Genomic DNA, 27,188 nt, shown 5'->3' on the forward strand with positions numbered 1-27,188 from the left:
ATGCTGGCCTCAAAGAACGAATTTGGAAGTACTCCATCCCTTTCTATCTTTCCAAACAGCTTTAGTAGAATAGGTATGGTTTCTTCTTTAAACGTTTGATAGAATTCCCCTGGGAAGCCATCTGGCCCTGGACTCTTGTGTCTTGGGAGGTTTTTGATGACTGCTTCAATTTCCTCCCTGGTTATTGGCCTGTTCAGGTTTTCTATTTCTTCCTGTTCCAGTTTTGGTAGTTTGTGGCTTTCCAGGAATGTGTCCATTTCTTCTAGATTGCCTAATTTATTGGTGTATAGCTGTTCATAATATGTTTTTAATATTGTTTGTATTTCCTTGGTGTTGGTAGTGATCTCTCCTTTCTCATTCATGATTTTATTAATTTGAGTCTTCTCTCTCTTCTTTTTAATAAGGCCTGCTAATGGTTTATCTATTTTATTAATTCTTTCAAAGAACCAACTCCTGGTTTTGTTGATCTGTTCCACGGTTCTTCTGGTCTCGATTTCATTGAGTTCTGCTCGAATCTTTATTAAGTCTCTTCTGCTGGGTGTAGGATCTATTTGCTGTTTTTTCTCTAGCTCCTTTATGTGTAAGGTTAGCTTTTGTATTTGAGTTCTTTCCAGTTTTTGAATGGATGCTTGTATTGCGATGTATTTCCCCCTTAGGACTGCTTTTGCTGCATCCCAAAGATTTTGAATGGTTGCTTCTTCATTCTCATTAGTTTCCATGAATCTTTTTAATTCTTCCCTAATTTCCTGGTTGACCCTTTCATCTTTTAGCAGAATGGTCCTCAGCCCCCACGTGTTTGAAATCCTTCCAAACTTCTTGTGATTTAGTTCTAATTTCAAGGCATTATGGTCTGAGAATATGCAGGGGACAATCCCAATCTTTTGGTACCAGTTAAGACCTGATTTGTGACCCAGTATGTGGTCTATTTTGGAGAAAGTTCCATGTGCACTTGAGAAGAATGTGTATTCAGTTGCGTTTGGATGTAAAGTTCTGTAGATTTCTGTGAAATCCATCTGGTCCAGTGTATCATTTAAAGCTCTTGTTTCTTTGGAGATGTTGTGCTTAGAAGACCTATTGAGTATAGGAAGTGCTACATTGAAGTCACCAAGTATAAGTGTATTATTATGTAAGTATGTCTTAACTTTGGTTATTAATTGATTGATATATTTGGCAGCTCCCACATTCGGGGCATATATATTGATGATTGTTAAGTCCTCTTGTTGGATAGATCCTTTAATTATGATATAGTGTCCCTCTTCATCTCTCACTAGTCTTTGGGATAAACTTTAGTTTATCTGATATAAGGATGGCTACCCCTGCTTTCTCTTGAGGACCATTTGAATGGTACATGGTTCTCCAACCTTTTATTTTCAGGCTGTAGGTGTCCTTCTGTCTAAAATGAGTCTCCTGTAGACAGCAAATAGATGGGTCCTGCTTTTTTATCCAGTCTGAAACCCTGCGCCTTTTGATGGGGTCATTAAGCCTGTTCACGTTCAGAGTTACTATTGAAAGATATGAATTTAGTGTCATCATGATACCTATTCAGTCCCTGTTTTTGTGGATTTTTCCATATGACTTCCTCTTAAAGAGGAATTTTAAGAGTCCCCCTTAAAATTTCTTGCAGAGCTGGTTTGGAGGTCACATATTCTTTCAGTTCCTGCCTGTCTTGGAAGCTCTTTATCTCTCCTTCTATTCTGAATGAGAGCCTTGCTGGATAAAGTATTCTTGGCTGCATGTTCTTCTCATTGAGGACCCTGAATATATCCTGCCAGCCCTTTCTGGCCTGCCAGGTCTCTGTGGAGAGGTCTGCTGTTAATCTGATATTTTTCCCCATATAAGTTAGGGATCTTTTGTCTCTTGCTGCTTTAAGAATCTTCTCTTTATCTTTGGAATTTGCAAGCTTCACTATTAAATGTCACGGTGTTGAACAGTTTTTATTGATTTTAGGGGGGGATCTCTCTATTTCCTGGATCTGAATGCCTGTTTCCCTTCCCAGATTAGGAAAGTTTTTAGCTATGGTTTGTTCAAATACATATTCTGGACCTCTGTCCCTTTCGGTGCCCTCGGGAACCCCAATTAAATGTAGATTTTTTTTCCTCAGGCTGTCATTTATTTCCCTTATCTATCCTCATGATCTTTTGTCTCTTTTTTCCTCAGTTTCCCTCTTTGCCATCAATTTGTCTTCTATGTCACTCACTCATTCTTCCACCTTGTTAACCTTCATCGTTAGGATGTCTAGTTTGGATTGCATCTCATTTAATTGATTTTTAATTTCAGCCTGATTAGATCTAAATTCTGCAGTCATGAAGTCTTTTGAGTCCTTTATGCTTTTTTCTAGAGCCACCAGTTGCTTTATAATAGTGCTTCTGAATTGGCTTTCTGACATTGAATTGTAATCCAGATTTTGTAACTCTGTGGGAGAGAGGACTGTTTCTGATTCTTTGTTTTGAGGTGAGTTTTTCCTTCTAGTCATTTTGCTCAGTGCAGAGTGGCCAAAAACAAGTTGTATTGGGAAAAGGAGAAAAAGAGAGAAGAGAAAGAAGAAAAGAAAAAGAAAAAAAAAAGAGAAGAGAAGAGTTAGAAAAAGTGGGGGGGAAGCAAACAAACAAACAAAAAAAAAAACAAAAAAAAAACAAGGGGGAGTATCCTCTGATTTTGTATACTGTAAATCCCTCGACTTCCCCTGGAACTTTCCAGTGCTGCTTGGTCAATAATTTGTTTTTCCCCTGTCGGTCTAGCTGGTCTGCTGGGGGAGGGGCCTCCTGTGCTGATTCTCAGGTGTTAGCCTTTGGGGGAGAGTATTCACTTTGCCAATAGATGGGGAATATGGAAGATATAGGGAAAGAGAGACTATCTTTGTGGCCTTTCCCACAAAGGACAACATAATGTCATCTTTATATCAGTGTTTGCCAAAAAATGTGGTTCTTGACATTTTGTTCAGGAATTTGCCTACACAGTGCAAAACGTAGCAGACAGTAATAAACAAATAACAATTAACATATAAAAAATTATAAAGTTGTTTTAGTGCAGAAGTTCTCAATTTGATATTTATAGAATATTCTTGGGACTTCCTGATAAATTTTCTCTGCAGAGGGTCTATATATTTTTTTAGATTCTCAAGTGCCATAAAATGGATGATATGGGAAAAAAAAAAAAGATTCTCAAGTGCTATTTAAGAGTCTCAAAGGGCTAATGTGCATTAATGATACATACCACAATTTACTGATACAAAATTAAGTGGATTATTATGAGATGTATATTTTACCCTGCTCTGTGTAGCATATTCTCTCACTGATGACTGTCCTAGTTTGGGATTCACAAATGGAAAGAGTTAGATGACTTGAGTAAATGTGTACTGTCTTGAAAGTTGATCAGAGAAGTAGGTGAGGGAATTGGGGGAGTGAGACAAGGAAGAAGAAAAGCCAAATGAAAGATTTGTTGTCAGAGTCACTTTATGAGTAACACACAAGTGCTTGACTCTGTGGGAACTTACTGAGAAATATACAAAATGTTTTTCTGCCTCGTCCATACTGACTTCCATCATCTCTCAAAAATTGAAAATTGTCCTCAGAGGTGTTAAATTCATCTGTCACACTGCCTTCTTGGGTTGGAGCCACTGGAAGGATGAATGTGCTTTATCTTCCCAGAAGGCCCCAATGCAGAAAAGCAGGGAGCCACAGAGCATGCTGGTGATGAGGTACTGTTCACACATTCAGAATTGTCCACTGCTCCTGCAGAGTTGAATTACAAGGTGGCTCGAAGAGTATGTGACATGGGGAACAAAAAGCATCATCTCAATAATCAAATGTATACATCCGATTATTAAAATATATTAAATATATTAATAAAATATGTGGTGAAACATAAAATACTAGAGATTACATATTAGAAACCTCTATGGTGTGTGTATGTGCACTTCAAATTAAATTCCTCCATTCATAAAATTTGTGTTTAAAATTGGAAACACTGAGGCATCTGGGTGGCTCAGCTAGTTAAGCACCTGCCTTCAGCTCAGATCATGATCTCTGCATCCCTGGGATCAAGCCCCACATTGGGCTCCCTGCTCAGTGGGGAGTCTACTTCTCTCTCTCTCCCTTTGCCCCTCCACACCACTCATTCTTTCTCTCTCTCTCTCTCTCTCTAATAAGTGAATAATGTCTTTAAAAAAATAAAATGAACTTGGAATCACTTATGCAAAATGACCATGTGCTGTTATCCCTAGTTAGTCTTATACCAGCGAGATGTATTTCCTAAGATTGTGGGCAATACTGCTGAAAAGTATAAGTAAATATGTTTACATTAACAATGGAATGAAAAATTAGAGTATAATATTTCAGTTTGCCATATTCCCAGATTTGTTATATGTGTGTATGTACGTGTATATATACAATGATATATAATCTATCTGTATCTATCTATATCAATATCTATCTATACACAGAGAGAAAATACATATATTCTACAAAGACAGGTGGAATTTTGTTCTGTCCAATTCAATTTGCTTATTCTTTCATCCCAAAAGGAATGATGTCAGAAAAATATAAAAGCAATCTTGATTCTAAGCAGGCTCTTGGTTTAATATTGGTGAATTAAAACAATGTAACTGTGGTGAGTGCATCTATGATGAATGGGAGAGAATATAATCCTGTAGAAATATGTGGCATGTGTCCACATAACACACAGAGGCATGAGCACATTGTTCTTTGGGCCTTTCCTTTGGCAGATGAAATGTGGTATGCACAGCATAGGAAACGTGTTTTTCGGTATTTGTGCCTACTCTGACAGGGAGAAAGTCTGATTGTGTTTACCATCTTGTCTGTATGTAGCGCCAGTGCAGCTGCACGTCTTGAATTTGTTTATTCTGAAGTTTGGGAGGAAGAGAGTGTCTAGACAAAAGGATAGTTTGTTAGCTTCTTGCCATTGTCAGTCAAAAGCAGCAGGTTCTCTGTGCCCTGGTCTGCTGTTAGGTGTATGCCCTTCACATTAGGCTGACATTGTTAGAGTTGTAGATACACCTAGTTCACTCAATGAAAAAAATAGACATTCTGTCCTGCAACAGGAAAGCAAAGAACCAGAATGGTTATAACTTTAAACATTAAAGAATGAGGATCAAATTCTTTTTTCACCCTTTCCCTTACTGCCACTGACACAAATGTGTAGATAAGTCCAAGAAAAATACAAACCATCCAAATATTATGAACATAAGTCATGCTAGTCTCAAAATCCCTATAAGATACATCATACATAACAGTTGGCTCACATGTCCTTGAGATGAAAAATAAAATGTTGAACAGCTTTGCATATTTTATGAAAAAGATTATTCAACGATTTTGACTATTATTTAAAAGAAATAATTTGGGTGTTTTGTTATTTTAGAATAGAGTTGGAAGTTTTCCTGTATCTTACTTCCCAGCTTTTTGATGGGTCAGGTTTTTGTTTTTGTTTTTATAATAGATTTCGGAATATAGTTTTATATTCAGATACTGTTTTTAAGAATAACATTGTGAAAACAAAAAGGCTTTTCAAATTCTGGGCAACAATTTTCTTCAAAAATAACTTTGTTCCATGTAACCTGCACTGTAGTTAAATTATGAAGATTTTTTGTTTTTGCATTTTATTCATTTATAATTTTCTCTGTATGATAATGCATATAGGCAATATATATATAATATATGATATATATATACAGAATTTTTTATTCCACTGTTCATGTTCATCTATGAACTGATTTTCTTAAATATTAAGAAAGTGTTTCTCAAAACCATCCAAAAGAAAACTTATTTATTACTATTTGTATGATAAGAAATTCACGTCCAAGAATCACTTTGGAAAAGGTGTATGACAAAGTACTAAGATCCACAGGAATTAAGTATAATAGAATAGTAAATATGCAGTTCCTGTCTATGTTAAAATGACTGAAAAAATATGGAAAAGGGGGTGAGTGGTTAGCATATCTCCCTAAGGGAAACTGTCAGAGTTGGTGAGACAGGCTGCTGTGAAGACTTTGTACCCAAAAATCTTTTGGGTACCACCTCTAAAACATGCACTGAATTAATTTACTTCCCTCCGTCTTGACCTGCCTTCTCTAAAGTTCAGACTGCCTTGGTCACTCCCATGGACTACTAGAAATTGTCTTGAAGCTCTTACTGATGGAACCCTATAGTCCAAGCAGTCAGCATGTGCTTTTATTTTATCTATTTTATTTTTATTTCTTTTAAAGATTTTATTTATTTGTTCATGAGAGACATACAGAGAGAGGCAGAGATATAGGCAGAGGGAGAAATCAGTCTCTTTTCAGAGAGCCAGATGAGGGACTAGATCCTGGAACTCCAGGATCATGGCCTGAGTCAAAGGCAGATGCTCAAAAACTGAGCCACCCAGGCATCCCTCAACACGTGCTTTTAAAAATTAGATTATTTATATGTTGAAAGAGCAGAAGTCAATAAGATACAAGTGAAGAAAATCCCAAAAAAACAGTTCTGTCCCCTTTCCAAACATGTGGATACATAGACATCCTCTCTCCCAGCACACACACAGCAAATACCAAGGTACCTGGTTCTTTAAATTCTTCTTCAAGTTAGATCCATCCTATACCTTGAATCAGTTTTAAATTAGGTTTCATATTTTTTGGTCACATTTAGATGAGAGAATGTCAGTTTTAATCATAAGAATTCTTAAGTGTAGTTATCAAAATAGCCAGTAAAAACTCAAAACAGTATTTTTGAAAAGCCTCTTCTCTCTCTCATCCTGGGGTTTGCTTCATGCGACAAGCAGCAGCATGGGACCTGGAAGGAGTCTTTGCTGTCTTGCCTTCTGTGGCTCTACTTCTTCTTCTCTTCCTATCGTCAACTACCTTTGGATCCTCCAGATTTAGATCATGGAAAGGAAGAGAAGCAATAAGCAGGAGAGGCCTGACTTCACTGACAGCATTGTAACTTGTTCTAGGTGCTCTCCTGGCAGGATTTAGATCTTACTCTTTAGTAAAGCACTTTCAAAGTTCCCCAGAAATGTCCTCACTGAAAAAGTCTAATTATAATTCCTCTGACATTTTGAGTGATTCTATTTTTCCTTTCATTTGCTCCTTAATAATAAAAACATTAAGATCTGAGCAAGCAGTGATTCAGGCCACACCGATTATTCTTCCTGTTGGGTTCCTTTTTTTTTTTTTTTTTTTTTGTAAAGATGTTATTTATTTATTCATAAGAAACACACACACACACACACACACACACACACAGAGGTAGAGGGAAAAGTAGGCTCCATGCAGAAGCCCGATGTAGGACTCGATCCCAGGACTCCCGGATCACACCCTGAGCCAAAGACAGATGCTCAACCGCTGAGCCACCCAGGTGTCCCATCCTTTTGGGTTGTTCTCGCCCTCCAGCTTAATAATATTTAAGACGATAGTAGAGTGTCTTGTTCTCCCAAGAAACAATCACACATACTTTGCTTCCACTGTCCTTTGAAGGAAGCATTTTCATTCACTTGGAAGCATCGGTCAGCAACAACAAGAACTGCCAACAGTATCACAGAATCCAAAGACACCCTCTCTTTCTCTTATCTTTCAACATCAATCCATTTGTTCCCCTAAATGTGTGTTGATAAAACACTATTCTGTCATTTTTGCCAAGTCACAAATAAAGTGGAACAGCACCTAACTTGTAAGAGATACTTGGAGACATATCATTATTGACTTAAGGCTTCATTCAAACTATGACATTTTACTATGCTGGCAGACATAGAAATCATACACTTCAAAGAAAAATCACTTAAGATTAGATTTGTGTGTGAGTAAAAAAGCCTCATGATATCCGTAGGCTAAATAAGAGCGAATTTAGTTTTTATCTCAGGCAGTAGTAGAAAGGTAAGGGGGTTCAAGCTGAATCATAACTGCTCTCACAAAGCCCTCAGAACCCTCGTTTGTTCTTTCTTATCATAAAGTGGGTGACTTCAAAATCTCAGATTGATCAATCACGGTCGAAGATGGCTTCTCCAGCTCTAGTCATCACATCTATATTCCAGCCAGTAGGAAAAAAAGGAACTGAGAAGAAAAGGAGGAGACATGAAACATCTATTTTTTTAAGGCAGGTTGCTTGAACTACCAGTTGATGCAGCTGCTTATATCCCATTGGTGCAAACTTATTTCATGGCTCTATTTAGCTGCCAGAGAGACTGATAAATCTATCCCCTTAACATTTGAGTAGTTGTGCATTCTCTCACTATGAAGTGTAAAGTACATAGATAGGTGGCAATTAGGGGTCTCTTCCCAACTTCCTAGAGCTTGTAGAATGAAATCTAAATTCCACAGTGAGGCCTACAGCTGGATTATCTGGCACCTGCCTATCTTTTCAGCCTCCTAAGATTCTTCGCCTGCTTACTGCACGTCAACCATGTGGGAATACTCAGAGTTTCTTGACCATTCCAGGCTCATCTCTAACTCCCACTTTGGCCCTTGGGTTCTTTCAACCCAGAACTTTCTTTTCTCAGAATTTCTCTTTGATAACTCTCTTCCCTTAACGTCCTCAACAATGCTTTCTGCACCAGTCAGGAAGTACTTCTTTCCCTATCCCAATCATTCTGTTTTAATATGTTTAATTGTATGCAGAGAAGGTATGTCACAGTCTGAAATTGCTTGGTTGCTTATTTCCTATCTGTCTCCACAATAGCACTATAACTGCTATAATAGCAGGGGATGCTGTCTTCTTACCATTTGATTCTTAGTCCCTACAACTCTGCCAGGCACATAGGAGGTACTTGATATTTATTGAATAAATGCATGCATATGCAAATATTTTTAATGTTTTTTTTCAAATGCAAAGCAGCTGCAAATGCGGTTGGTTGTGCCTGAATGCCTTATAAAAGTTTGTCATGGTTGGGGTCATGATTGTTGTTTTTATTCATCCATCCTTCAAAAAAGCCCTTCCTTTTGGTGTCACAGGTGGTTAAGCTCCCCACTCTTGGCTTAGGTTCAGGTTGGGATCTCAGGGTCCTGAGATGAAACTTTGTGTTGGGCTCTGAGTGAGGAGTCTGCTTAAGACTCTTTTTCCCTCTCCCTCTGTCTGCCCCCCTGCACTCTCTCTCTCAAGTACATAGATCCTTAAAAAAAAAAGTCTTTCCTCACCAGTTTATTTTTTTAACTAAGATAATCCTAGTATTTGTAAAAATAATTCTTGAAAATAATAGTTTTCAAGGAATAAAAGCTACTAGAGCTTACTTTTTTAAAGAAATGGGCTATATCACCCTGGGAATATTCAGTAAGTCTAATTTCCTGACTTTTTTTTTTTAATGGTATCTGAACCATAGATTTAATATTCCCATTTAGATAAACCACTGAGAATTACAATGTCCTAATTTTTATCCCTATTCAATTAAACTGTAATATTTCAAACATAGGTTTAGTTCTATCTTTTACTACTCATAGGTAAAAATAGTTTATAGATACTTAATGGTTTAAGCCATGATGTCTTATTATTCTTAAAAACACAACGTATTTTCCTTGAAAACTCCTGAAGTCACTGAGAATGACTGGGTATATTTGCTCAATGATCCTAAGGCTATTGTTTTCCTTCCTTTTTAGTAGCCCTGCACATAGTCTTAGAACAGGTACTGATTATGATCTTTCAGTGTCATATTTTGAGGGTTGGGCAAGAACAATGCACTTTTCCATTATATATCATTCTCCAACTTTTATCTTCTTAAAATAATCACATAGAAGTAATTCAAGACAATCTTAGATATGTAACTACTGACTCTTGGAGGCTTTTAATCACCTGAGCTACGTTTGCACACTGAGTTACTAAAGAGGATTTCTCTGGCTTTTTCTTTTTATATGTTTTTATAAAGGACATTAATTTATATTTTCTAAAATTAGATATTAGGTATTTAATGCATATTTTACAGACTTTATATATTGAGAAAATGTCTCTAAACAATTTGAATCATCAGATCACCTCACTGTGTGTTTATTTTTATAAATATCTAAAATTAATGTATATGTAATGGCTATATGCAATACCTATTCTAAGCACCAACCTATCAGAGCTACTTTGCTTTGCTTAATTCACACATTATACCATTTGAATTCTTCTTTTTCTATCCAAATGGTTTACATAAAACTTCTGGACAGAAATTATGCTTTTATTTTTCTGTACCTTGAGTAATTACGTCCTACATGTTCTCATTATACTTGCCTTGTTGATTTGTTTCTGCCACTTAGAACTGATCTGTACGTGAAGAGTTTCTTATTCTGTCTTCCAGTGCTATAACTAGCCTTTTGTATCACTTTTCTTTTGACTTTTTAAAAATCTTAAGTTGTGCATTTGTAAGGGTAAATGTATATGTGTATAACCGGTTGGACATTATTTTAAGATGCTGATTTTTTTCTACTTACGTATCTTGATAACCCTGTTAGATTGCAAATTTTGGTATACAGAATCCTCATTTTATTTGGTTTTTATCTGGCAAAATGCTAAATAAATTTATTTGCCTTCAATTAAAAATTTGTTAGCACCCATCTGAATATATATGAAACTCATTTTCCATGAAGTTCTTCAAGGCCTAAAAAAGATTCTCTGGGTTCAGTTCCAGATCACTGCAGAAAAGCAAATCAATTGGATTTTTTGGTTTCCTAGTTAATATAAAAGTTATAGTTATAAGAAATTGTAGTCTATTAAGTGTACAATAATAGCATTATGTTTAAAAAGACTAGTGTCCATACCTTCATTTAAAAATATCTTATTGCTAAAAAATGATAACCATCATTTGAGCTTTTATACTAAGTTATAATCACCAATCACAGATGGCAATAATAATGAATATAATATGATAATATATATTATTGAACTATGTAATAATATACTATAATAATGAAATAAAATATGTAATATAATAATATTTTAGTTTTAAATATTGCTAGAATTCCAAAAATGTGACAGCAACATGAAGTGAGCAAATGCTGTTGGAAAATGATAGAGTTGGTTGATGCAGGGTTGTCACAAATCTTCAACTTATTAAGAAACACAGTATCTGCAGGGTACAATAAAGTAAAGCACAACGGAGCAAGGTATACCTATATTATCCAAATCATCATTTTTATTAAGACCACCCTACTTAAGTCAATTTCTCCCATTTTCCCACTCCCTTTCTGTCACATTACCCTAGTTGTTGTTCTGTTAAAAGAGGAGATTAGCACACGTTTAGAGGAATACTACTGAGTTTCCCCATTATATAATCAGAAGGATTAAAAATAAATAATTTCTTAGCTCTGCAGTTCAAAGTTATTTAAGTACAATGATTCTGCATCCCCTAAGATCCTCTCCAGAATCACCAGAACCCACTTTGGCAGGATATCCATGGAGCAAAGATGCCTCAGTGCATGCAAACTTTAATCACTTTAGGTTCAAGGAAAAATGAGTAACAGAGAAATCCTAACCACAAATTTTCTACTCAACATTTTTCTTTTAAATATTAGCAAGATTCTTTCCAATAGTTGATATTTAGGGTTATTATCTTTAACTATAACATTAAAAACTCATATGTTGGCAAATACATTTAAATACTTGGGTTTTTCAAGTTTGGGTAACAAGATTATGTTTATGAACATTTTCCATCAAATCTCTTCTCTTCTTTTTTTCTCTCTTCTTCTCACTCATTGTCTCTCAAGCATGCATTTTTTTCCTCTTCTTGATCATACATAGTTAAAAATCTCAATTACTTACATACATGTATATTTGAAATAAAAATTTAAAATTTAAAGTAATAGGGATCCCTGGGTGGCTCAGCAGTTTAGCGCCTGCCTTTGGCCCCCGGCGTGATCCTGGAGTCCTGGGATCGAGTCCCACATCGGGCTCCCTGCATGGAGCCTGCTTCTCCCTCTGCCTGTGCCTCTGCCTCTCTCTGTGTCTCTCATGAATAAATAAATATAATCTTTAAAAAATTAAAGTAATATATATTATGCCACACAGATTAATACCTCATGTTTCCTGAATATAAATCTAGTGCCTATACATAATTACTCTGCAAAATGTTGTACCAAATTAAAAGTTTAAGTTATAAATCATAACTTCCTGTTCTGAAGATGTATGGACTTAATGTCATGAAAATATGTGGGGAAATAGATATCCTCTTTTGAAATATAAAGTTTAGAATCACTTTTGTTGGTCCCTCACTTTCTATTAAGTTGAACCTGGAGATTTTTTCCACTTTGGTCAAGAGACACAGCTTTCACCATTTATCAAAAGTTTTTCTTTGGAGATGTAAATAAATTATTTCCAATTGGAATGAGGCTCATTTCTTCTATGGTAGGCACCTGTCTATGGTAACAAGACTAAGCCCACCACTTCATTATTCACATGCCACATGGCAGATGGCAGATGACAATGACCTTTAGTCATTTTGTCCAGTGAGAGATTAAAGTTAGCTCATAAATTGCCAATCTGCCGAGCCATCTGGTCTTTCACGGTGGATTTTCTTTACGTCATTCACAAGGCTTAGGAAAATAATTTATTGACCACCTATGTTCTATATATTAAGGACTGTCTTACAATAATAACCTGTAAACATTTTGCGATGAACAGTGTTCTATAAATGCTCTACGTGAAATATGTATAGTGTATTTTGTACATTTGTATTTTTAGAATATTTAAATTCCTTTCATATTAGATGTTTGGCATCTCATATATTTTCTGCTATAGGAGTGAGATAGGGTAGAGAGTATAAATATGCTCAATGTGAACTCAAATAGTGAAGAACTTTTGCTTAGAACTATCCACAAAATTTATAGATAAGTACGTGATTTATATTTTTGTAATAACTATCTATTTTTTCATTATTATTGTTTTAAGGTGAAATTGGAAGAATTTCCACCAAACTTAAGATCCAGTGCCTAACTTTGTAATGTATCAACAACAAAAAAATACTTCAGTAAATTGTCAATCTGACCTTCATCTCAGGCAGGTAATTTCCAACGTCCTGTATTCTAAATATGAGGGGCTCTAAAAGGACCAGATCACACATACAGTATTGGTAATTATGAAAGCTTGGGGGCATGTTATGGTTGTGAACATCCAAAATTGATGTTCACATTTTTGGAACTTAGAGATTATTTCAATTAAGAACTAACTCTTATGTCAATGTTCTTAAAATAAATATGATGCTTTGAGACATATACTACTATAATCCTTGGTAATTCATAAAATTAATATATCAAGCAATTATTTTCTAAAGGTACAAGTGAAAGTAATAATTACAGGAAAGGATGGCCAGGACTTTAAACAAGCCAACTGTTTCCTTGGCAAGTGAATGATAGGAATTATTTGTTTTTTTTTAAATGCATGATTACTATTATTATTTTATAAAATAGTCATCATAGGAATGATCACATTTTTTTCTCTCCCTCTTTTTCCTCCTAATTCCATGACTGCTAAATTGGTGATGGTCTCTGACTTCAGGGAGCTTGCCAAATGAGAAAAGTGTATGCATGGTACTTGATTTCCGTATTTCCTGGCATTCCTTCCGGAGACTACTATTCATGAGGACTATAGCAGTCCAAGAAGATTCCATCCATCTGTCTCCTGGCTGCAGGGTAGATGTTGCATTTGTCATTGTTAAAGAGGGAAGACAATGGGAAACACTTAAGTGTACAAAATCTAGGGTAGAGGGTCTATAAAATGACATTTGACAGAAAATGTGAATGTTTGGAGATTCTTTAAGGCTCTTTTCTGATAGTTACTTCCCTCCTCGCCCTGTATGTAAGGCAGTAGGATAGCCTGAACTGCAGTCGGGTGAATCCTTCTTCTCCCATCATTTCACATGTGCACATACCACCTTCATTACCATTTACTTAGTAGTTTCCTTTAGGTTAACTTGTTTGAGACCTGAAAATTGTAATGCATGCTTTCTTGGCAAAAAGAAGACTAATTCCAATACCCACTAATATACCCAAAAATAAATATAATAAAACGAAATAAATAAAAACATTTTTATAGATCCTGTTCCCTACCAAAAATTCTAGTGTGAGGTCTTCTATTTCTTTCCCAGAAAGGGAAGTTATCATGTATTAGAGAGGTATGTAAGGCAGGTATTTTCATGCCATGGCTCCTTCCTTGACTAATACAGAAGAATATAAAGAGAAGTAAAACACAAATCATTTTCAGGTTCTCTGAGTCAAAGTCTTAGAGTATGTGTCTATGTGCCACCTAAAATAATTTCTCCATATCACATTTTGGTAACCCTGGAACTAGGAGTTATTCTTTAAAGTCAGAACTATCTAAATTTTAATCCAATTTGGCCATTTTCCAACTTTATGCCTTTAGGGACTCACAATTACCTGCTCCTCCTCCCTTTACTTATTTTATAAACATTGGTACGTTACTTACTTCAGAAGGAAGCAATGAAGACTGAATGAGGATGTGTGTAACAATTTGTCTTGGAGCTATAATGCACAGTTTCTGCAACAATTGGTGGATATTGTAATTTTTGAAAGGGGAACACCAAACAAAAATATGAAACTACTAGTCAAGGCATGCTAATGCCCAGGAAGTCTGTCAGTATTCTTGACTTTTGAAATATAAAGTTCATCATGACATTTGTGGTTCTTTGACATATTGTTTTCTGCTGGGATTTTTAGAATTTCTCATTGGATTACTTTTAGATCAAAGTAAAACCTTTTATAAATTGACATCAGTTTTTAATAAAACAAAAAAATGAACAAATTTTTAATAAAGTTGTATTTTCCAAAGATAACTTGCCATACCACATGCTCTTCTTATGGTATAACTGCCATCCTACATGCTCTTCTACAGTGTGAAGTTGACAGTCAGGACTCAGTGGGTTTTTATGACTATTTCCAGGACTATAGTATAGAGAGAATGATGTGAGATGAATTCTGAATGCAAGTCATAAAAAAGCATGCATCTACCACATTGTTCACAAGATACTTGCAGTAGAGCCCTGATTTGTCGTGTGAGGAGTCTGATGGTCCTGAGGATTGGAATGTGAAAAAGTCCCAACCAGCCCCCACAGAGACTGAATGGAGAAGTCCGGAGAACTCTGGAGGAAAAAGAGGTGCCTGGGAAGACCCTGTTCCTCTACATTCCTCTCTACTGTCCCAGCTCCAGCTGCCATCTGACAGCTACTATGTGAGAGACCCCGAGCCAGAGATTGCAGCCAAACCTGTCCAACAGAAACCATGAGTGGAAATAAAATAATTTTCATTGTTTTTAGTCTCTAAATTTTGGAATCATTTGTTGTTATAACAATAACTAACCACAACAACATCCAACATGATACAGTTCTTCATGTTTTTACACATACTGCCATATATTACAAGTGCTTTTCCTTTCTTTCCTCTTTTCCAAATGGCAGTAGGCTACTGTTCTGTCTGGAAAACATTATTTTCCTAAATGTTGCCTTCTGGTAATCCCAGGATCTGTTCTATTATTCTTTTTTTTTCTGGCATTGCTATTTTTTATATGTTTTATTTTTCTTTCAATGACAAGATACTGGAACGTATGAGATGATTTTAAGTAGGTAATTTATAATAATTATAAATTATTGCCTATGTTTTTAAGTTGTGATGAATTTTTTTGGGGGATTTAAGTTTCTCATTAAGGAAAAAAAATCAGAAAATGCTGATATTAATACAGGACCATGAAGACATTGCATACCATTTTGAAGAAAGACTTTTCCAGTCTCTAGTTGGAGGATATTTGGATTATTCAAATTTCTCTTTTCTTTTTTTTCTTTTTTTTTAATTTTTATTTATTTATGATAGTTACAGGAGTGAGAGAGGCAGAGACACAGGCAGAGGGAGAAGCAGGCTCCATGCACCGGGAGCCCGACGTGGGATTCGATCCCGGGTCTCCAGGATCGCGCCCTGGGCCAAAGGCAGGCGACAAACCGCTGCGCCACCCAGGGATCCCTCAAATTTCTCTTTTCTTTTCAGAAGCCCAGGGGAGAAAAAACATGGCAAGTAATTAATTATATATGTTTTAAAGAAAATGTATTCCAGGAAAAATAATTAGTTGAGTAAATAATTTTTGGTAATTATAAGTAGCTGAGAAACTACCCCCATAAAATGACAGAATGATCAATAGTAAAGAAATAGTGGGAGGCTCGGTGGTTGAGTGTGTCTGCCTTTGGCTCAAGGGCCTGATCTTGGAGTTCCGGGATCAAGTCCCACTTCAGGCTGCCTGTGAGGAGGCTGATTCTCTCTTTGCCTATGTCCTTGCCTCTCTCTCTCTCTCTCTCTCATGAATACATAAATAAATCTTTGAAAAATAGTAAATGCAATAAAAAGAATAGCTAGAAAATTTTTTTTTGCCATTTTCTTGGGGGAAAAAAGTCATTATATTATATTTGGCAAAATATCTAAAGCTATAACAAAAGTTCATTTCTTCAAGTCTAGTTTCTCCAGTTAACCTCTCTTTCTAAACTACTACCAACTTTATAATCAGTAGAAACATTATCATAAGGTTACCTGGTTCTTTTGCTCTGATATTTTTCAACCAATGTATCAATGTAAGAAGCAATTTTTGGGGGAAGAAGTTTTATGTGCTTCTATTTTATACTGATAACAAAAAAAACCATATCATAGCATTTTGGTTCTTTGTTTTAGTTTGTTTTGAATGATAGACTCTAAATTGTCAACAAAAACTGAAGATTTTTGTATGAGAGTGGTAGCCAAATCCAATATGAATCCATTTTGAGATCTTCTGACTGCCAAGGGAGTAATGCATTTTCCTTTCGTTGCTTTTGTCTGTTTTCCTAGTTCTACAAGTGATGTTTACAATAGCTTATCACTCAGGTTAAGTCTAGCATCAAATCCTTCTGATCTTGTGTGTTATATTTTGCTTTACTAATTCAGCCACGTTTATAACTTATTCCTCACCCCACAGAACTTTGGGAGTTTTGCCCTTTAATAAGCACCTTTAGAATGAGGCCCTTCCTTTTTCTGTTAAAAATCTCTCTTTGCATTCAAGTTATTAGCTTGTTTTTTTTTCTTTTTCAAGAATGATACATTTTTCATTTTTTCAAGTTTTTATTAAATTCAGTTAGTTAGCTTGTATGTTTCTATAGCACACCCATACACTTACACACACACATACAAAGGAAGATATAAAGGGAGACAAGAACAGAGAGAGTATAAATTATTTTATTTGTTTCCAATTAGTTATAATATCTCTATCAGGACAGCAGGGTCAGAATGTAAAGATTTTCTAAATATTACTTAAGATAATTACAGTAATATTCTATCTGAAGCTGAGTAAAGACTGCAATGACAGATCTAGTCACATAAAAGGAAAGATGTAATAATGTCATGTAAATGTTAATTTAAAATTTTTCTTTTCTTATTCAGGTGAGATAGACTAAACCTGTTGCTTTTCTGAGCTGTGGGATTGAGCATGTTACACACACATGTGTTTAATGGCCCGGATCTTTGTCATTCTTATATCTCATCTCACTGTTATTTGCTTATACTTGAAACAGAAAAGAAAACCCATTTCCACTTCTAAAAGGAAGATGATTATCATACTCACTATATATTTCCTTTTCCCCTCCTTGAAACACCATAGTACATACTTGTTGCTCAGCAAGGTCTACTGAAGTATCTTCCAAGAGGAGTTACTAGAATGAGAGTATTGTATACTATCTGGACAGATTTTGAGGATCCACTTTAAGAAACTAAATTTCCTCACCAAATTTATTATAAGGACCCTCATGATTACTTTCACTATTTGTTTTCATTTATTTCCCCTCCAAATCATCTGCAATTCTCATGGAAAGCTATTTATAAGGGCACCATGTAACGGCATTGCCATGAAACTTTTAAGAAATGAGTATTCATAAATTTCACCAATTTAGTCCTTCTAAGTTAAATTAAGCTTGAATTTGAAAATTCGGTTTGACTCTGCCTTGTGGTGTACACATGTTGTCTAGAGTTCTAGAACTTTTATTTTTTAAGTGTCAAAAATGACATATTAAAATAATCGTTTGTTGACAGATTTAAAATAATCATTACAATTCTTTATAATGCTCACAGAAATAGAGAATTTTAATTGCTGAGCATAGTACTCAGTAAGTGCTAATAAAACGCTCTGTGCAGAACACAAAGGTTTATTTCACTAGAAAATATTTTGAAATAATTTGCCTTTTACATTATGCTATGATGGGATGGGGCATTGCCTACTCTCAGAATTCAAATAAAACACATAATTTCAAGTTAACCTAAATTCAAGCCATATAAACATTTAATTAAGAATGAATGAAATATTGTACTTGAACAAAATATAAATATAAAGCATCTGTTGGGCAATTTCTGAAAGGCAAGTAGTATTACATTCTGTTATAGGCATTCTTAAAAGAAATGTATAACATAATTTAAAATGGCAGATATTTTTCCTTTAAATACTGCCAACTAGTTTTATAGATAGTGTTATTCTAGAATGCTACCCACATCCTGCCAAAATACATACCAAATAATCTTTTTTTTTCTCCCTTAAACTGACTCAGCCCATCCTGCAATATTTGACTTTCGTTAGGGAGTTGGGGCACATAAGATGACATGACTTGCCCTGAGTTAGCATCATACTGATCCATTTCACTTCCTGCGATTAATTTTACTCAGATTTGCCAATTCAGTTTTGGTCATTTATGTAAAAAGATAACTTTTTTCACTTTTAAATACTATCCCTAAAAATGATGAAAATGCAGCTATACATAAATGGAGAATATTTTTGATAAATGGCTTTGTGAAATTTATGAACAATACTTTAAAAATCCCTAAAAATTTAATTAAAAATATATTTTTATTTTAACTGGCTAGTTAAACTTTTCTTTTTTTTTTTTCTATGTGAAATTTGGGAACAACTCTTTAAAGTTTATTTTTGTTTCTCTTTAAACTCAACTTTATTGAAGTACCATCTACATACAATAAAATTTACCATTTTAAATGTGTGATTCAAAGAGTTTTGACTGAGGTATGAAGCTATGTACCTGCTACCAGAATCAACATATGAAACATTCCTATCTATCCGTGAGTTGTACGTGTCCCCCTAGAGTCAATCTACTTCTCTAAGCCCCCATGGCAACCACTTACCTGATTTCTAATTATAGTCTTGCTTTCTCCAGAATGCCATATAAATGAAATCATATAGTTTGTAATCTTTTGTGTCTGACTTATTTCTCTGAACATAATGTGTTTGAGATTCATACATTCATTCATACATTCATTCATAATGTGTTTCATACATTCATACATTCATTCATTCATAATGTATTTGAGATTCATCAAGACTCAATGTTGCATGTTTTCACAGTCCATTCCTTTTAACTGCTGAGAAGTATCTCACTGCAATTTGTTTATTCATTCACTGGTTGATTGCTTCCAGTTTTTAACTAATTTAAATAAAGTTATTTTGAGTATTGGAATACACGTCTTGTGTATTGGTCAGGGATCTCCACAGAAACAGAACCAGTAAGATTTAATGTACTTGCTGGTGGCTCATGTTTAAACATTTTGTCCACAAGGCCTAGTAGCAGGCCAAAAGCTGTTTCTCAAGAGAATAGTTATCAGCAGAGGATGGCGGAGCTTTGTTCCAAGATCTTAAGGGCCTGTACTTCCATCACCCTACAGGGGCTTTCTAAAAGCTCTAAATAGCATTCCAAACAGTGGTGGAACTGCTTGCATAACAGCTGGGACCTGTTGTACAACCTTTTCTTACTGTAGAGCTAAAAAACTAGCAGTTTTTTGGGTCACTCCGTAAATGAGCCTGGCTGATACATCCAAATGAAGAGTATGTTTGTTCCCAGAATTCAAAGAAAATTGCTAGATGTTGTCCCTTTTTTTTTTTTTTTTTTTTTTGGTTGTAGGAAGGCTAGATGCAAAAATTTCCTTCAAAGTTGTATCTCCATATGTCCCATGCTACTGTGCTTCTGGAAGTTTCAGTGAGGTAGAAGAAGGCCCCTGAAATTTTGTCAGATTTATTGCCCACCCTCTGTCACACAAATGTCTTACCCATAAGTCTAGAGCAGTTGCTACTTCTTGCTTTCTCAGTTCAGTCAGCATGCCATCAGTGTAATGGGCCAGTGCGATATCTTGTGTAAGTGAAAGGCAATTAAGATTTCTGCAAACTAAATTATGATTTAGGTTTCTGATGGAACACTGTGAAGATATATTGCTGGGAGATCAATAGCTACATACCAGCAACCAGAGGATGTGATAACTTCCTCAAGCAATAAAATCACACCTGGTACATAATTACCATTGGTATCACTCACTGGTTAAGCTTATGATAATTCACGGTGATTCTCTAAGATCCACCTGTCTTCTGTAAAGGCCATATAGGTAAGGTTAATGAAGATGTAGTGGAAATCATGTACCTGCCATTTGTATGTCTTCTTTGCAAAATTATCCAGGTCTCCCACCCATTTTTTCCCTGTTCCTTTTCAATTGGGTTATTATTATTATTATTATTATTATTATTATTATTGCTGTTGAGCTGTTGAGTTCTTTTTTATTTATTTATTTATTTTTTTTTTAATTTTTTAATTTATTTATGATAGTCACAGAGAGAGAGAGGCAGAGACATAGGCAGAGGGAGAAGCAGGCTCTATGCACCGGGAGCCTGATGTGGGATTTGATCCCGGGTCTCCAGGATCGCGCCCTGGGCCAAAGGCAGGCGCCAAACTGCTGTGCCACCCAGGGATCCCGAGTTCTTTTTTATTTAAATTCAATTAGCCAACATATAGAACATCTTTAGTTTCAGATACAGAGTTCAGTAATTCTTCATTTGCATATGACACCCAGTCCTCATTACATCAAATGCCCTCCTTCACCAGTTACCCTATCTCCCTATGCCGTCCCCTCCAGCAACTCTCAGTTTCATTCCCATAGTAAGAGTCTATCATGGTTTGTCTCCCTCTCTGATTTCTTCCGATTCTGTTTTTCCCTCTCTTCCCCTATGATCCTCTGTGCTGTTTCTTATATTCCACATATGATAATCATGACTTCTTTATATATTTGGAGAGTAGCTTCTTAACAGATAGGTGATTTGCAAATATTTTCTCCCATTTAGTAGGTTGCCTTTTCATTTTGTTGATGGTTGTCCTTGCTGTACAAAAACTTATTGATAGAGTCCCACTTATTTATTTTTGCTTTTGTTGCTTTTGCTTTTGGTTTCAGATTTTAAAAAATCACTATGACATGTGTCAGGCAGCTTACAGGACTTTTATGATTTCAGATCTTATGTTCAAATCCTTAATCCATCTTGAGGTTTTTATTTTTATTCTTTCTGATTGGAGTTTATTGAAATATTTGGATCTATGATATTATAATTATTTTTTTGTAATTTTTATTTAATTTGAAGATTTTGCTTTTTTGTCATTCATTTGTTAAGCATATTCTTCCCCTTTTAGGGATTCCAAATAAATTAGTATTAGAATGTTCAATATTGTCCACAGGTGTCTAGGTTTACATTTTTTAAGTCTTTGGTGTATATTTCTTTTTTAATATTTTTATAATTTTCTCTTCCATTTTGCTGAAAAATGTTCTGTTGTTTAACATATGCACTATTTCCACTAATTATTTTTATTTTAGTAATTATGCTTTTCATTTTGGAACTTCTCCTTAGGTCTTAGTTTTTACACTTTTTCTCATCATATTCATTTTTTCCATCTACCTCATTAATATATGTAGTCTATATAGTAGCTGATTTTACACCACTGTCTGCTAATTTCATCACCTTTACTTTTTAAATATTTTTCTGTGTTGTATTTTCTTGCTCACTTCACTTCTAGTTGTTTTTCACCAAATGCCAGGCATTGCAATTTTAAATTTTCGATTCCTGAAATTTGTTGTACCTGTTAAATGTTTAGGTTGTTCAGATATGTACTTAAATTACTTGGATACAATTCATTTGTTTTAAGACTTGTCTTAAGGCTTCTTTAGGCTAGTTCAGATTAATTGTTAATATAAGATTAATTTGGCTCAACTACTAAAGCAATGCTCATTTGAAGACTCTACCCAATGCCCCATGTTTTAAGATGTCATTGAACTCTGGCTTATGGATACAAAACAATTCTCATCCTTAAGAGAACTTCAAGATTGCTTTGCCTATATTTTCTGGCAGAAATTCTAAGTTACATAATTTTGGAAAAACTAATGATATTGGTTTTAGAAACTCTAAACTATTATTTTAGTTTCTTGGCCAATTTTACAATGAATTGAATATAACCAATGCATATTATGGGGAAATGTGGGAATTTTCAGAGTATAATTTAAGTTTACATTACAAAATATTATTCACAATATCACACATAGTACAGTATGTGTGAAGGATATGTGGCTCTGTGTGTAGAGCCTCTTTTACTTATTTGATTATTTGATCCAAGAATGGAGTCATTTATTTCTTGAAAAATAAAAAGTAGCATTTGATACATGATTGAATACTATATGTATTTGCCTTCACATTTTATTTTTTATTTTTTACCTTCACATTTTAAAGAAAAATAAAAATGAAAACAATAAACCCAGTTATTTCTGCAAGGCTCAATTGCTGGAACTCCCTACTGGGTACCTGCTCATACCCTAGGACCTAAGGTTAACTATTAAGAAATAACAATAATAATAGCAGCACAGGAAACCTTTCCCCCAAAGAAAATTTAATTATCATTTATTATGTCAATACACTTATTGAAAACATCTGTGCATGTCCATGTCAAAGATTTATACTTTCTTTACATTTTCTAACCAAACATTCCAATGAACTTTAAAATTGAATGTGGAAAACTCCATACTTGCCCACAGTTGAGAGAAAATTTTGAAAAAGGAAACATGGCACACTTATTTTTAGGGACAATTAAATTTGTGCTCTTATGAGTGAACATTGAAGATACACAGTTTTGCATTTGTGACAGTTCTTATAATCTTATTTTTAAAAATGGTTTTCTTGTAAATGAGACAGTCCTAGGATCATTTCCTAGGAAATTATAAATTCTTAAGATTTAAACTTATGTCTGGATAAGAGAGCTGAAAATTTCAGAAATGAAAATTGCCCCTTCTAAATATACTTATACTAAATATACTTATACTAAATATACTTATACTAAATATACTTATACTTATCCATTATTTTTTATGTCATTTTATTTCTAGTGTATCAGATAATCTTATGGAAAAAGTACTAATTCTGGAAAAGGAAATATTTGAGAAGAAATAATAATTTAGGGATCCCTGCCTGCCTTTGGCCCAGGCCGCGATCCTGGAGACCCGGGATCGAATCCCATGTCAGGCTCCCGGTGCATGGAGCCTGCTTCTCCCTCTGCCTGTGTTTCTGCCTCTCTCTCTCTCTCTGTGTGACTATCATAAATAAAATTTAAAAAAAAATAAAAAAAAAAGAAATAATAATTTAAATCAAATTATATGATTTGTTTTCTGAATCTTCTTCAATGGTGAATATCTCTATTAAGCTTCACATTCTAATTCTGCTAACCATATTTGCACCTTTTCAAGTTTGTTATTTTCAGTAGTTTTGATTATTATTGCTCATGGAACTGAATCTAATATTATTGAAACAGATGAATCTTTCCTCAATAGCAAGAGAGAACGTAACTTTCTAGACTTAATAGAAAATATTTATTTGAATTATTAGTTACCTAAACCTTATTTAAAAACTGAAAGATGTGATAATTTGGAGAAATCACTTTATTTAAAAAAATTTTTAAAACATATTTATTATTTCTTTTTTTGGAGGAGTAGGAAAGGGGCAGAGGGAGAGAAAGAATCTCAAGCAGACTCCCTGCTGAGTCTGCTGAGTGTTGAGCCCGATGTAGGGCTTGATCTCATGACCCTGAGATCATGATCTGAGCCAAATCAAGAGTCAGATGCCCAACTGACTGAGACATGCAGGCCTACCTTGGGGAAATCACTGTAAGAATGTGCACTTTCCTACATTTTTTATTGTGTATTCTGCATTTAATATTCAGCTAAGTATCAAAAAAATGAAAAATATTACTAAGTTAACTCAGTGATTCTCAAGCCTCAACAGAGCAAAAGCCTCCTTGTCACATCAAATGTTTTGTAGCAAACACCTTACTGAAGTTACTAGATAGTGTAACTTTACTCTGATAAAACTTAAAAAAGGAATAAGCCCTATATAAAGCTGTAATTCTAACATAAAGGATAAATAAAAAAGAAGTGATCCATAATAAATTAATACTTTTAAGTGTGAAAATGTGTAGGCATGATTACACTGGGAGATATAATGAAGAAGACACACATTTGTACCTCTCACTGAGCCAGAAACGAGGGCAAATGGAACAGGTACAGACCCAGACTGATGCAAATTTGAGGTTGGCGATTCAGATACTTTTTTGACATGGTGATGTGCTTTTCTCAAAATGGAAAAACAATTCTTAATATGTTTTCAAAACAAAATTTTCTATTGACTTAAAAGTAATTACCTTCTGTGCAGAGTAAATTGTGAAAAATACTTTGCATTTTTATGTAACACATAGTTAACATCTAAACTAAATGTATCAACAAATACATATCTCATGTAGGTGAGTGTCCAGCAGAGCATTTACAACTCAGATAGCTTTCTGCCTAACTCTTTATAGTGCACGACTGCTGTGTACATTTGAGCATGTCTGCAATCTCTAGCCTCTTTCTATAAATCACCAGTATATGTCTCCTTCACCTCTACAAATTTAAAAATGCCCCAGTGAGAATGATTTCTATAGCAATAACTAACTTCATCTTTTCATAATTTCCCGAATAATCTTTTTTACTGTGCTGTGAGTTGGTGTTGTTACTGTAGGTTTTCTTCTGAAGATCTCTAAAATGTAGTGATGTTCAATTCATTCTTCCAGTTGCTGTAAGATTTCCGCTATTCAATTAGTGCCTTCCTAAGTGGAGCCCCCTATAATAAATTGTATTTTGTATTGGTTGCCAAGAAACTCAGAATTGAATATAAAACTGAACTATAACACTTATGTGAGGCCCTTCATCTACAACTTTAAACAGAAATCTGACTTTATTCCAGGGCCAGTATTTTGATATTTGGTCTGAAATTTTTGTTTCTTTCTGGTGTGTCATTATTTTATGTATGTGTGTTTTGTAAGCTGCCAAGATTCCTCTGGCAGGAAGTACTGAGACAGTGAAGTACCAAGATTGAAAATATGGTGCACATAACATGTATCAAGTTCTTAGTGTCATGGGTGTTACCTGTATTAAATTACCTATAAAGTTGAAGTGTTCCCCAGAAATTTGTTTTTAAAGATTTATTTATTTATTCATGAGAGACACACAAAGAGAGAGAGAAAGACGGACAGGCAGACAGACAGACATAGGCAGAGGGAGACCTACGTGGGACTTGATCCCAGATTCTAGGATCAGGCCCTGAGCTGAAGGCAGACGCTCAACCACTGAGCCACCCAGGCGTCCTTGTTCCCCAGAGATTTTAGAATCTGGGAAAAAAAGCATTGAGTAACAATACTTGTAATTTAAGATTATACAATTGATGAATTTATATAATTTATAATAATTGAGTTTAATGAAAAGGGATTGATATAAAATGTATTTTGTTATATACATTTTATTACATATGTGTCATACTTCATTTGACTATTTGTCTCAACAATAAAGAAATATTCAAAATAGTACTTCCTTAGAATGATAGAAGACTAAGGTAAGCGGAATGTACATGATACAAAAACATAAAGCATGGAAAACTTTCATTGGCTTATTCTGTCCATTTTTGGTAAAAACCATTTTCTCATAAGTAGAGAAAATCAGGTAGGTAGAATTATTGGCTAATTTAGCAATTAACATGTGTTTCAAAACAAGGAATTGAAAAAAACAGCAGTTTTATATGTGACAGATTATGGAAAGATATTGATTGGATTTGATAGGATATACATAAGGCACAATAATCCACACAGAGAAGATGACTATGTTTCCCTATAGACTTATGTAAGATAGCCACTGTGAAAATATATAAGCATTATACTTTGTCAGAGCTAGCTAATTGTCTTAGAAACCCCAAGACCACCATGATGTATGACTTACATAATAGGCACATGATATAACAATGGTTAGAATATGAAAACAAAATTTATTTTTCCCTATTAATATTACTGAATACTTGCTTTTATCATAGTGACAGAGTTCTTTACTTATGTGATAAAATATCTGATATATGATAATAATTAATAAAATAAAACCAAGCATTGAAGATTACCCATAAACATCTATTTATTATATTTTTGTAAATATAAAACACCTTGGAAAACCTACAAAGAACCCTTATCATATTGGATTATATTTTATGCTATTTTTCCAAGTCTTCATCCCTCTCTACTTTATTGTATAACTCTGGCTTATCACAAGCATTCGTGTGTATGTGTGTGCACACATGCATATGCACATACACACAGAACCAGACTGAAATGTCCACTGTTGATCAAAAGACTCTTTGGATTATTGCTATAAAGTTAGCTTAAAAAATTATTTTATTCTTATTTTTTATCAGCAAATACAAAAGTAGAATGATGTTTGTTATTTAATTTTGATAATATATTTTTAGGGTGTAAAAGAGGCAGTATAGTATAGTAGACAACTGCATGGGGATCAGATTGCATGGGTTCAACCCAAGGCTCCCAGTTTAACAACTTGGTGACTTTGCTACTGCCAATAGGAATAGTAAAGTATCTACCTCATATGTTGTTACAAGGACTTAAAGAAAATTAAAATGTTTTGAAAAAAATTTTTGGTTTAAACTGTGGCATAAAATTAAACTTATTAGTTTATTGTATATGTGACTTAGTTTTTGACGCAATAAAAGGCAAAAGAGACTCTCTTTCCTCTTGTAAAACAGCACTATCTTCCAGAATATTAATATAATGGATAATAGACATGCAAAATAATTATGTTCTTTTTGATGACTTTGGGTTTAGTCTTAGATTCCCATTTCCATACTGCATGAACATTATTGATTATACATCAGTGGTTTTCTCTTTCTTTCTGTCTCTCTCTCATGCACATACACCCACATACAATGATAAATCATGATTTAAACATAATAATACTTGCTATATTTTGGACTCTGTCAAAAGTTTATCTCCTTGGAAGAAAAAGGCATTTATCTATATTTTAGCATTTTAAGATATTATATATTTTCCCAGAAAGTTCA

At 34.5% G+C, this 27,188-nt stretch overlaps 1 long non-coding RNA gene across 4 annotated transcripts in view; it reads left to right on the forward strand.

Annotated features, from left to right (window-relative positions):
* LOC140611694 (uncharacterized) overlaps positions 1 to 27,188 on the forward strand; it is a 754,568-nt gene that overhangs the window by 483,416 nt on the left and 243,964 nt on the right. For 2 of the 4 annotated variants that reach the window (XR_012012832.1, XR_012012833.1), the window contains 3 exons: positions 12,843 to 12,954; positions 13,449 to 13,582; positions 15,773 to 15,966. This is a non-coding gene — a long non-coding RNA (uncharacterized lncRNA). The remainder of the gene's footprint in view (positions 1 to 12,842; positions 12,955 to 13,448; positions 13,583 to 15,772; positions 15,967 to 27,188) is intronic. The other 2 variants (XR_012012835.1, XR_012012834.1) reach the window with 1 other exon arrangement.

This window comes from Canis lupus, chromosome 20 (assembly GCF_048164855.1).
Source record: "Canis lupus baileyi chromosome 20, mCanLup2.hap1, whole genome shotgun sequence".
NCBI classification, from domain to species: Eukaryota; Metazoa; Chordata; class Mammalia; order Carnivora; family Canidae; genus Canis; species Canis lupus.